The sequence below is a fragment of the Xyrauchen texanus genome, chromosome 6 (genome assembly GCF_025860055.1).
Source record: "Xyrauchen texanus isolate HMW12.3.18 chromosome 6, RBS_HiC_50CHRs, whole genome shotgun sequence".
Classification (NCBI taxonomy): Eukaryota; Metazoa; Chordata; class Actinopteri; order Cypriniformes; family Catostomidae; genus Xyrauchen; species Xyrauchen texanus.
Genome location: NC_068281.1, coordinates 49,678,126 through 49,691,586, shown reverse-complemented (window position 1 = coordinate 49,691,586; position 13,461 = coordinate 49,678,126).

Sequence of the window (13,461 nt, the reverse complement as noted above, 5' to 3'; positions counted from 1 at the left end):
TTAAGGATAGACAGAAAAACCAGTTCCAAATTTGGACATGAAAAGCGGGGTGAGTTCTCCTGTACGCTGGAGAAAGCTTGAGGTGGACTGCCACCGGACTAATGATCTTGGTGACAGTGAACGGGCCGATGAATTTGGGAGCTAGTTTATTAGACACGGAACGGAGGGGAATATTCTTAGTAGAAAGCCACACCTTTTGACCCACAACGTACACGGGAGGCTTTGACCGGTGGCGATCGGCCTTAGCCTTAGTGCGCGCCCCCACCTGGAGCAGAGTCTCGCGGGCTCTGGTCCAAGTGCAGTGGCACCTCTGGACGAAGGCGTGAGCAGAGGGGACCGCGACTTCGGATTCCAGACTGGGAAAAATAGGTGGCTGGTGCCCTACGCTATCCTCAAATTTAGATGGATGACACTGGTAACGAGTTGTGTGCGTACTCCACCCATGAGAGTTTCTGGCTCCAGGAGGAAGGATTCTGAGAAACCAAACATCGCAACACTCTCTCTAAGTCTTGGTTGGCACGCTCGGTCTGCCCGTTGCTCTGAGGGTGAAACCCAGAAGAAAGACTGACACTCGCCCCCAATAAGTGGCAAAACTCTCTCCAAAATTTGGAAATAAATTGGGGACCCCTGTCAGAGACCACGTCTATCGGGAGGCCATGTAATCGAAAGACGTGATCTATAACAGCAACCGCTGTCTCCTTGGCAGACGGTAATTTAGGCAAGGGAATGAAATGGGCCGCCTTCGAGAACCGGTCCACTACGGTCAAAACGACTGAATTGCCCTGGGAGGGCGGGAGGGCAGTGACAAAATCTAGCGCGATGTGGGACCAGGGTCTAGAAGGGACAGGCAGCGGTTGGAGTAACCCATCCGGTGGACGATTGGAAGTCTTACCACGAGCACAGACTGAACATGCCAATACATAACTCCGAATGTCGCGAGCCATAGAGGGCCACCAGAATCGTTGCCTGACCAAAAAACTGGTGCTATTTGCTCCTGGGTGACATGCTATAGTGGAACAATGACCCCACCAGATTACGTCGGACCTTGACCCTTCCGGTACAAATAAGCGACTCGGTGGACAACCGGGCGGAGGCGTTACCCCTTCTAAGGCCGCACGGACCTTCGACTCGATCTCCCAAACGAGTGTGGAGACAATGAGTCTCTCAGGAAAAATGCACTCGGGAGTAGACGGGCGAACGGAACAATCAAAAATGCGAGATAAAGCATCAGGCTTGATGTTTCTGGAGCCCGGACGATATGACAAGGAAAACTCGAAACGACCGAAAAAAAGTGCCCATCGAGCCTGCCTGGAGTTGAGTCGTTTAGCTGATCTGATATACTCAAGGTTCTTATGATCAGTCCAGACGATAAAGGGTACCCCTGAACCCTCTAACCAATGACGCCATTGCTCCAACGCTAACTTGACTGCCAGCAGCTCTCTGTTACCAATGTCATAGTTACATTCCGCAGGAGACAAACGATGAGAAAAAAACGCGCAAGGATGCATCTTGTTGTCCGCGGGCGAGCGCTGGGAAAGAACCGCTCCTACCCCCACCTCTGACGCGTCAACCTCCACCACAAACTGACGTGAAGGATCAGGGGCTATAAGAATGGGAGCCGAAAGGAAGCGGCTTTTGAGGTTGGTAAACGCAGCTTCAGCTACACCAGACCACCTGAACGTAGTCTTGGAAGAGGTCAAGGCGGTCAGAGGAGCGGCTAGTTGGCTGAAATTGCGAATGAAACGCCGGTAAAAATTGGCGAACCCCAGAAACCTCTGTAGGGCCTTACGGGAATCTGGAGTTGGCCAATCCACCACAGCCTTAACCTTGTCGGGATCCATGCGCACCCCCTCGGAGGAGATGATATAACCCAGAAATGGAACCGACTGAGCGTGGAACGAACATTTCTCCGCCTTGACAAAAAGCCCATTCTCTAACAGTCTCTGGAGCACTCGCCTGACGTGCTGAACGTGTTCCTGGAGAGAAGAAGAAAATATCAGTATGTCATCCAGGTAGACATATATGAACTGATCTACCATATCTCTCAGCACGCCATTAACGAAGTGCCTGGAAAACCGCAGGGGAGTTAGACAGGCCGAACGGCATGACCAAATATTCAAAATGACCCCTGGGGGTGTTAAAAGCAGTTTTCCATTCATCCCCCTTCCTCATGCGGACCAAATGATAAGCGTTGCGTAAATCCAATTTTGTGAAGATGGATGCTCCCTGCAACCTCTCGAAAGCCGAAGACATCAACGGCAAAGGATAAGTATTATTTACCGTGATGTTGTTCAACCCTCGGTAGTCAATACAAGGTCGCAGAGAGCCATCCTTCTTACTCACAAAAAAGAACCCTGCCCCCGCTGGAGAAGAGGAGGGACGGATGAACCCAGAGGCTAGAGAATCAGAAATATACTTCTCCATGGCCTCCCTTTCCGGAATGGAAAGTGAGTATAACTTGCCTTTCGGCGGAGACATACCTGTCAGTAAATCTATGGCACAGGACGATGCGGAGGGAGAGAAGCAGCCCGAGACTTACTGAACACTTCCTTCAGGTTGAGATACTCACGTGGCATGTTAAATAGATCCGTGTGTTCATCCTGAAACACAACACAAGACACTGGAGAACATGCAGACATTAAACAAGAAGCATGACAATATTCACTCCAAGACAAAACAGAATTCCTGCACCAATTAATATGCGGGTTATGGAGTGCCAGCCAAGGATGGCCAAGTACCACAGGAGCGGAAGGAGAGTGGATTAAGAGAAACTTAATCTCCTCTGAATGGTTACCAGAGGTAACGAGTCTCACTAAGGCCGTGGAATGAGTAACAGAGGGTAATAGTTGGCCGTTAAGCGCTACTACAGAAATGGGTTGAGGGAGTGTCCTCGCAGGTATCAAGAGTTTCTGAGCTAAGTTAAAGTCTAAAAAATTACCCTCTGCCCCCGAGTCTATCAGAGCTTCACAGTCAATGCTCTGAGCAGAAAGTCTTAAACTGACAGTGAGATGAGTGGCAGAAAAAGGGGATTTAGTCAAAATAGATCCACCCGTCAGTAACCTCTTACCTACTGGCAGGCGCTGGCTTTTACTGGACATTGGAGAGCAATGTGGCCAGCGGCTCCACAATATAAGCACAGTCCTCTCTCTCTCCTTCTCTGCTTCTCCCTTTGCGATAGGCGAGATCTGCCCATCTGCATCGGCTCAGGACCTGAAAAAGAGTCTGCAGTCTCCGCCGCAGGAAAAGATACATTAGACTGAGCAGTAACCGGCCAACCTCGCTGTGTTCGTGGTTCCCGTCGTCGTAGTCGCGAGTCCACCAGAATGGCTAGGTCGATGAGTTTATCCACCCCTGTGGGTAAATCCAAGGCATAAATCTCATCTTTGATGTGCTCAGAGAGTCCGTGTAAGAACATGTCCCATTGAGCCTCCGAATTCCAGCCACACTCCGCAGCCAAGGTGTGGAACTCAATGGAATAGTCCGTGACTGGACGATCTCCTTGACGCAACTCCGCGAGAATGCGCGCTGCGTCTCTACCAGAGGCTGCGCGATCAAAGACCTTTCTGAGTTCTTGTGAAAAACTATCAAATGAGTCACAACAAGGAAGTCACTGTTCCCACACGGTAGTTCCCCAAGTCGCGGCTCTCCCCGATAAAAGTGTGATAACAAAAGCCACCTTAGATTCCTCAGTGGGGAAAGAAGAGGGTTGAAGAGAGATGTGTAGTGAACACTTCGCCAGAAAGGAGCGACATAATTGAGGCTCACCAGAATAAAACGCTGGAGGTGGAAGACGTGGTTCACTGGCTCGAATGGTCTGCGCGACCGAGGCAGGTGGAGGTGTAGTTGCTTGACTTCGCACTGAAGTCGACTCGGTTCTCAGCTGTTGCAACTGAGTAGTTAACTCGGAGACCTGGGTTACCAGCGCCTGTATAGCGCGACCCGTGGCTACCGCCTGTTCCTCCTTTTGTTGCATACGAGCCTCACTCCTAGACAGAATCTCTGTCAATTCGGTCACACTTGCTGGATTCATTCCAGTCGGTTCGTTCTGTCACAATGATGAGTCACAAATCCAAGTGCAAGTGAACAGTTTATTAAAGACTGACAGCACAGGGAAATACTTCAACGGCCGCGAGCAGGCGGGCGCTGTAGAAGTGACAATCTCGAGAAAAGATAAGCAGGCTGGAATATAGCGCGAACTCAGGTCAGCGTCAGGAACCAAACTCCTAGAGGAGTCCTCAGTAGACTGGAGGTAAAGGGGAATCGGGTTGCACCCGTAAGGAACTAGGACACAAGACTGGGTAACAAAGCACAAACATGAATAACGAACCGACACCATGCATGACAATTTCCAGATAGATAAAGGCAGCTAACAAGCAGTAGTGATTAATAGCAGCTGACGGCAGTGGAGTAATCAGCTGGTGCTAAGCAACAAACAAGCACTTCTCACACACACGCACACACACACACCCCGCACCTATAACATCCCAACAGATGACAAAATGAACACACGGATCGATGAACCGTGACAATAGGGGAGTATGCATATTTGGATGCAGCAATAGTCTCTTTGTTTTGTGTTCAGCATGTAGCCTATTACATGCAAGAATCACACAAACGGTAAAATTGCATACCGTGTTTGGACACTTAAGTCACACTTTCAATTGAACGAACTTCACTTTTCTATCGCATTTTTGCAATAACTTACTGCAACCATATAATTTATATTTAAAAACCAAATAATAAAAAAAGAGCAATGCCAGACCTTTTTTCCTGTGAGATTCACCCATGAGACTTTTTAGTATAATTCATGATTTTGCTGTTTCTCTGTGTGTGATGCAATATTTGTTTTCCTAAAATATGCTGATGCTGTTGCTGCTGCAGATTTGAGTGTGCCGCTGCTGCCACACGTCTGTCATCAAACTGGCTTTGCAGCAGGAAGAGGCTTATGTAGGTGCTGCTATTTATAGCAGCCACCAATCTGTCTGTCTGTCAATGATTTGGTGCAGGCGGTGGGTGTTTTCACACACATACATCATCCCCCTCTTTCTCGACTGAATCTATGTTACAGGAAGAGGAATATATTTTGGTATCACTCAAGCTCCCACATTGTGTTTCTGAGCAAGTTGACAATATTTCATTGCTGATCTGTCTCCTTGGAAACCTTTTTATTTATAACACACTGACAGTGACTAATTAACACTCTTTTTATTCTGTCCCAATCACATGTCATTCTACATTGAGATACAAACTGAATGATGAAAGAAAGAAACACTCCATTCACACATAAAAATTTGTATCCAATATTTCTTCCATCTCGGGACAACACATGCAATAAAGGGTGGATATCATGACAGGGTCTTGGCGAGGGGGTGTTGGAGGTGCATTACCCCCTAGAAATTCATTGTGCCCCCCAGAGACTGCCCCTTTAGACCCTGCTCATTTTCTTTTCTATTCTCTGATATAGAATGTGTGGTTTATCAGCATTATTCATCAGCATTATTCAACAGCTCCTGACATAGCTCTTCCAATTAGAAGAATCCAAACTATCCATTTTTTAAATGCTAATACGTTTGAGAAGGCTGGTGTGTAAAGCTCAGTATTTGTGTTTATTTGTGTGTAGTTGATGTAGGGTCTGGGGGGTTCTGTGCTGGACTTGTTTGTCAGACTGAAGTGAGTTAATCCCTGTTAAATCCTTGCTAATTACAATCCCTCTCTCTCTCAAGAAAATGGACACAGACTCTACTGCATTCACAGGGGGCACATATTTGTCACTATACCCTTATTAAATGAAATGCTGCTAAAATGAGTGTGTGAGTGTGTTCATTGCCGTTTGAAGGAAAAGGCAGACATGGATCTTTATTGGATCTAAACGGGCGGCTGTGGCGCAGGTGGTAGAGCGGGTCGGCCACTAATCACAGGGTTGGTGGTTTGATTCCCAGCCCACACGACTCTACATGCTGAAGTGTCCTTGGGCAAGACACTGAACCCCAAGTTGCTCCCAATGGCAGGCTAGTGCCTAGCATGGCAGCTCTGCCCTCACTGGTGTGTGAATGTGTGTGTGAATGGGTGAATGAATTTACAGTGTAAAGGGCTTTAGAAACCGCTAAGGTTAAAAAAGTGCTATATAAGTGCAAACCCTAAAACTATACCAAATGTTCAAAATAAATAAAATGCATACATTGCTACAAAATACGAAAAGAAAAAAATAATCCACTGAAAATTAGGATTCAATGATAAATACAAATTATGAATCTTAAACTATAGGCTAAATATGAAGAAAATTACTTGAATTTACAGCTTCACTGAGTCATGTGACAAAACAACATGGCACTGATCACAGTGGAGTTTGTCTTTGGGAGAAACAGCAACAAAATCTGGTTAGAAACCTCATTAAGATTTTATATTGTAACCTCTTTGAGTCAAAAGAGTAACATCTCTAGTTTTATCCAATATGCCATTTTGAAAAATTCATCAATTTATCATGAAACGCCACACTGTTAAACCCAATGACCACATTAGTGGACAATAGTTACAATTTTAAATTATTACATTTTCATTAGAAATCCTATATTTACTGTGCATTTTCACATTGAGAATTCTTTTGTTTTGCTTTTTAGAAAGTTTATATGAAGTTATAAAAGTCTTCATATCCATATCCATGAAGGATAAAAATGAGATGCATTTCGAACTGTTCTGAGACCAGTACAGACAGACAGCGGTGTCACATAGGTGAAGTTACTCACTAAATAAGGAGCAAGGGAGCATTCTAAATCTTTCCAATGCAGCCAAGTGCATTCACTCCTAAAGTCTGGACAATAGTTCAGTTTCAGGCTGCAGATGATGTTTGGATCACTCATAATGTTTGGCAGACATGGGACAATGGTAATCAGTACACTGATTCACAATTTATAATGCTTAAAATTTTTTTAGCATGGCTGGCAGTGATTGGACGATGCTGGCCATTACTTTTAATCAGAATTATTTATGTAATTTCTGATTGGTAAAATGCTTCAGTACTGGCTATCACTTGTTTGTTTGACAGTGCAAAGAGACAAAACTGAGTTGCCAAAGTAGAAAAAAACATTGTAACAAAAGGAAGATAATGGAGATGAACATCATGAACAGAAAACACATGGGAAAGAATGGCGCCAAGCTGAATATCAGAAGACTTCTGATGAAAAGACTTCCAAAAAAGGGCTTTGTAGAATTCTTCTGAATTTTTCCTTATGTGTTCCATTGAAAAAAATAATGCATGTATATTCGGAATGATATAAACATTATTAAAATAAATAAATACATTTTGGAGGGGTTAACTATTTAGTGTGAAGCTGTGGACTGTTATGTGAACTGTTCTACCGATGCTACACAGCTGTTCTGTGAACTACTACTGCAAATCATATAAGTAGAAATAGAGTTGAATTTCTTCCTTTAGAACAGAAGAGGACAGCTAAATATTCACAACGACTGATCATGTATGTCCCCATCTGCTTGTAGACCTGAGTATGGACGTTACTCAGCATATGAGTAAACACAATCAGCTGATCAGAGGGTCTTTCGCAGAATTAAATCAACCCCATGTGACTATCATCTCGCCAGGTGTCTAGTGAAATACTCGAGGGAATCACTAATCCATCAGATGCTGAGAGAAACAAGAAGAAATCATTTAGGAAGTTAAAGCGTGTGCTATTTTTAGTGCATATAAGCTCTTTAGTCTGTCACTATTTGCAGCAGTATATCAAACAGTGCTGTCAAATAAAGCAGCACAGGATATCATATCCATCCCAAAGTCATCCGCACAAACACGCATGAACTTCAGATGCAAAGGAAATGTTAGAGAGGTTTAGGGTTAACGATTAAAAAAAAAAATGGCATTCTAAAACATTAAATGACATCTCACAGTTTATAGACATGACTTCTGGGGGCAGATTATGAGGAGGACATTCAGACACAATAAAGAGTTTTCAGATGTTGGAAATGGATGCCTCTTCTATTTCGTAAAGGTGCTATATGTGATATGTTACACATTCTATCAGGCAAAGAATAACTTTGTGTTAATAAATTGCATTGTACATTCTCAAGCTAAATCATAAATATAATTGCAGAAATAAATTATGGTTCCAATTTTAAATTCAAATTGGAACAGCTGCATTTGAAGATAAAAAATGAATACAATACACATCTGTGATAAAACAGTTTATATTACAATGTATTACAGTGTCTTTCTTGACTTATTTCTTTACTGTATGTTTGGATATATTAAAGGTGCTATATGTAAAACTGACAACAAGCATTTGAAATGGGTACTGCAGTCGAAATTAAAAATTTTGTTGAGTTGTCTGGCCCACCCCAGACGCGAAGCTCATGCGGGTTTCCAGAATGTTGAGACACAAATTAGTCAACTTAGCATCCGTTTTAAAGTATTTCTGGGCTTTAAGCTGTCTCCATTTTCCAAAGGCTTCTACAAAATGTATCCTTGTTTTACTACACCTCTGGTCATGGTGGTTTTTAGACGGATGGTGAGGCTTTTTAGGCCGGTTGGAATCTGTTATCTCTGATCCAGTTCGTTCACTGGCTTCCATGGCTGCAGCACGCAGTGTTGTTTGCCTGAAAACTTGTTCAAATCTTGCAACCCGGCAGTGTTGAAATACTATTTGTGAGTGGGCAGTGGGCAGGATTACACAGGCCAAAACATAAACATAAATTCTGGAATAGAGAAATACTGTCTGTAGCATTGTTTCGGAGAAGCCAGTATTTCAACTTAGCATGTTTCCTAATTCTCTAATGACATATTATAGTCATTTTATGATTTAGTACAGTAAAAATATTAAAAATATTAAATATAGTACCTTTAATGCCATAAAAAAGTAACAGGATTAACAGTTTGACTGTTCAGCTAGGCATTACTTGTCTTGTGGACAAGATTGTTACACTTTAAGGATTTTTCATATCAGAGCCATTCAAGCTTGAAGGACAACCTTCATGTTTTTGTGAGTCTCCATCAGCAGGGGGCAGTAAGCACAGCAGCAGTTCAAAGGCAACTGGCCAGAGGTGCAGGGGGCTTTTTTTTTTTAAGTTTCTCACTACATTTAATAATAATAATAATTCCTTACATTTATATAGCGCTTTTCTAGGCACTCAAAGCGCTTTACATAGTATAGGGGGAATCTCCTCAACCACCACCAGTCTGCAGCATCCACTTGGATGATGCAACAGCAGCCATAGTGTGCCAGAACGCCCACCACACACTAGCTATTGGCGGAGAGGAGATGGTAGAGTGATGTAGCCAATTCAGGGATGGAGATTATTAGGAGGCCATGATATATAGGGGCCAATGGGGGGAATTTGGCTAGGACACCGGGGTTACACCCCTACTCTTTACAAGAAGTGCCCTGGGATTTTTAATGACCACAGAGAGTCAGGACCTCGGTTTAACGTCTCATCCGAAAGACAGTGCTTTTTTTTATTTTTTTTTTTTTATACAGTATAGTGTCCCCGTCACTACACTGGGGCATTAGGACCCACACAGACCATAGGGTGAGCACCCCCTGCTGGCCTCCCGAATACCACTTCCAGCAGCAACCTTGGTTTTCCCCAGGAGGTCTCCCATCCAGGTACAACCCTGCTTAGCTATAGTGGGCAACCAGGCAAGAGCTGCAGGGTGATATGGCTGCCTAAATTTAACTTGACACAGCATCTTAAAAGTGCCACGTTTATGGCTAGAAACACTGAAAACCAGTAGAAAGTGACACAAACCACAGTGAGATGCAAAAATGTCCACAACTCTGCAAACGGAACGCAAGTCAGAACAGCCCTGATGTCTACCTCCAATTGTAGGCAAGTGAAAGGCTTATGTTAATTAATATGGAAATAAACCAAATAATAGCCACAAAAATGTCACCTCTTTACTCTCTTTATCTATCACAAAAGCTGTATCACTAATGAGAACGAAAATGACACCAAATGAGAGAGAGAGAGAGAGAGAGAGAAAACACACTAAGTAATGTAACTACAATCAGATTAGTTGTGCACACGGTGTCTCTGTGTGTTATTAGTGTACTGACTTCAGGTGTGTGTTCAGAAGCATACAACACTCAAACATGCAATAACACACCCCATCTGCTCACAATTACTCTGCCAATGACAATAAGATCTGTAGGAGTGAAGATATGAGAGATAAAACCAACCTCAAAGGGCTCTATGACTTAATGTGCTGTGAAGAATCCTATTTGACAAGTTTAGTTTGCTTCAGTTCTGTACTTTATAGAAGGGTCTGCGCACCATTCAGAAATGAATTGTGAATACCTTTTAAATTCCAATTCAATTCCTGAGTTTGAGTTGAAATAGCAAACATGATACAGAATTGCAATTCAAATTAGAATGAAGTAGATTTAAAAACAGAATGACATTTATGGTGTAGTTTTTAATAATACATTTCAGTTTTCAGTAATTGAACTACCAAGATGTTCAGTTAATTTGTTAAATTCAGTTTAGTTGTTCAGGGCTGTGTTTCCCAATATCATCGCAAGCTTAAGTTGATTGAAGAGACCATTGGCGTCAATGGTTTCTATGATCAATTTAGGCTTACAATGCTTTTGGGAAATGCTCCACAGGTCAGTTGTTCAATTCATTCATTCATTCATTCATTCATTCATTGTTTACTATTTTAACAATTTGTTAGATGCAGAGCATGTGATACTGTGACAAGGCAGGCGAAGAAAGAGGATGTTAACGCAGCATTATTTACAAAAGAATAAACTAACTAACTAACTAACTAACTAACTAAAACACAGGGAACCAGGCACAGAGCATCCAACAATACACGCAAAGACTGACAAACTAACCAATGGCTAGGCTAAATACACAACGGGAAAACATGGAACAACTGGGGAAACAATCAGGGAATAAGGAACACCTGGGGAAACAATCAGGGAGAATCAATCATGAAATAAAACTACAAAGGACTACAAAATTACCACAGGAAACAGGAACAGGGAGCTAAACAAGAATTTCAACATAAAAGTCTAGACAAAGACAGGGACTATATGACAGATCATTTGTGATCAAACATATTGTAAATGATTCACAGAGTGTCTTTCATGAATGTATAAAGAAAAATGACAGTGTCAAAGCTTCAATTACCACACAATAACATTTTACTGGAATGTTCAAAACAGTGAGGAATGTTGTTTCACTTTCTCTTATTTCTTGTCTGATGAATAGTGTGGTTTTGTGCACTATACCTTTGATAAGATGCAATTCAACAAACTGACCATAGCACTGCTTTTCAAATACCAGTAGCACTTATGCTGTCCAGTAAGGTGCGGTCATTCATACCTTCTCACAGTGAAATTCCAGGAGCAAAGATGAAGTGGGTGGACGTTGAGTGTGTGTGAAACAAGCAAAAATATAATTGTCAAGCAGCCTTTTTTAATGCTGCACTTTATGCTCAGTGAGACTTAAGTTAAAAAGACAGGTTCAGACAGATTTTGAGCTGAGGAGCCGAGAGTAAGGTCATTGCCATTTCAGCAGCTTAGTACAGTGTTGTGGCAAGAGGGACATAACGTCTTGTTCCCTCCATCAGGGAACGGAGTTTACAACAGTAACCGAGACGTTCCCCTTCTGTCACTTAAATCTATTTAATCCCCAATAATTCGTACAGTTCACATAATGTATGTGACATAAACGTCATGCCATGATCAGTGAGGATTTTTTGGAAATCCCCACTTGGGAGATTATTCTGAAGAGTGCCTCCGCAAGGCTACATGCTGAGATGTTCCACAGAGGCATTGAACCAAGCTTTGGTGAATGGAGGTTTGATTACAACCTGAATCCACTAAGGCTTGATATGTTTCCTGCTCTTTCGGGGGTGGCCTGTGGTGCATCGGGGACCCATACCAATTTCTCCACCTTCATCATGAGGCATCGGCCCTGGAAATGCCCAGGTTCCACGCCCTCACCAGAAGCGTATTTACCAGCCTGTGGGGGAGAGCAGAGAGGGTAAGATTTGAATGGCCCACGGGACACGGGAACAGGATGAGGCAAAGGAGAGGGGGAGGGCTCCCTCTGTGTCGCGTTCTTCAGTCAGTGTCGTGGCAGATCCCCAAAACAACCATCGAAGCTCAGTCGAGTCAAAGATGTCTAATTAAAAAAATTTACTTTTATTACAGAGTAACAAAGCCGAGGTGTTCCATGGAGCATCTGAAATGACACTTTAGAACATGCCTTTTTATACAGTTTCTGTTCTATTTGAGGATGGCCTCTTCGTCCAATAACATTAACCCATAATATCATCCAATAATATCATCCAATGAAATCTTATGCCCCGATTATTTACATCATCACTCCATCTAACAGGACATCCTGGCCTAATTTACTTCAGTGGTGGCAAAAGCATAATGTTCAATGGAAAGGAGAAGGCGAGAACTGGCTTGACGACATAAATAATATTTTAATGATTAACTTAAACCAAAGACAAACACACACACATGACGGACATGTCCTCTCTCTCTCTCGCACCACCATCCGCAATCGGCCTTTATCCCTCACGGAGGCTAAATTAGCCTGATAAGGGACCGGGTGTGTAGAATCACGATGAAAAAAAAACACTTACTCGCCAGTTCTCCGATACGCCGTAGCTTGTTCCTTGGCCACTCCTCCACCCTCTAACAGATGACAGCCGCGCCTCTCTGGGCGGATCGGAGGCAGTCCTCCAGCCCATGGCAGACGGAACGCCCTGTCACATTCTCGGGGAACAGAAGGGGTCTGTCCTACCCCTGGCAGCGGTTCTCCTGCTCCAGGCGGTCGGCAGCGAGCCCCTCCCTGCTCGTGGTCGGTGGTCTCAGACCCTGCCGCGTTTCAGGGGCTGGTAGGGGACTCCTCCGCACCTGGCAGCGGCCATGACCGCTCCAGGCGGTCGGTTAAGAGCTCCTTCTCCCCTCATGGTTGGCAGCTGTTCCTCCGCTTCCAGGCGGCCGGGCTCCTCGTCCCCCGGCGGATGGCCGCGGCTGCTCCATTGGGGTGGACGGTAGTGGCGAGAACTCTACTACTGCGTATCCCTCCTCCATCCCGTGTTTCGGCACCAGTGTAACTCAGTTCAATGGAAAGGAGAAGGCGAGAACAGGCTTGACGACATAAATAATAATTTAATGATTAAACTTAAACCAAAGACAAACACACAAACGATCTCTCTCTCTTGCAGCACCGTCCGCAATCGGCCTTTATCCCTCTCGGTGGCTTAATTATCCTGATAACCCTGTCACATATAACTATTTCATTTTATATGCACAAAACACACTGTAATCACTTAATTTGGTTACATATTTTATATTAACTAACAATTATTACTTACTGCATTCATTTAATTAGTATATTAAACGATTTATTTCAGTATATTGGTCACACACAACACATCCCTGTGAGATGGAGAAGTGTGTGTGTGTTGCTACAGGTGTTCGTTTTTAT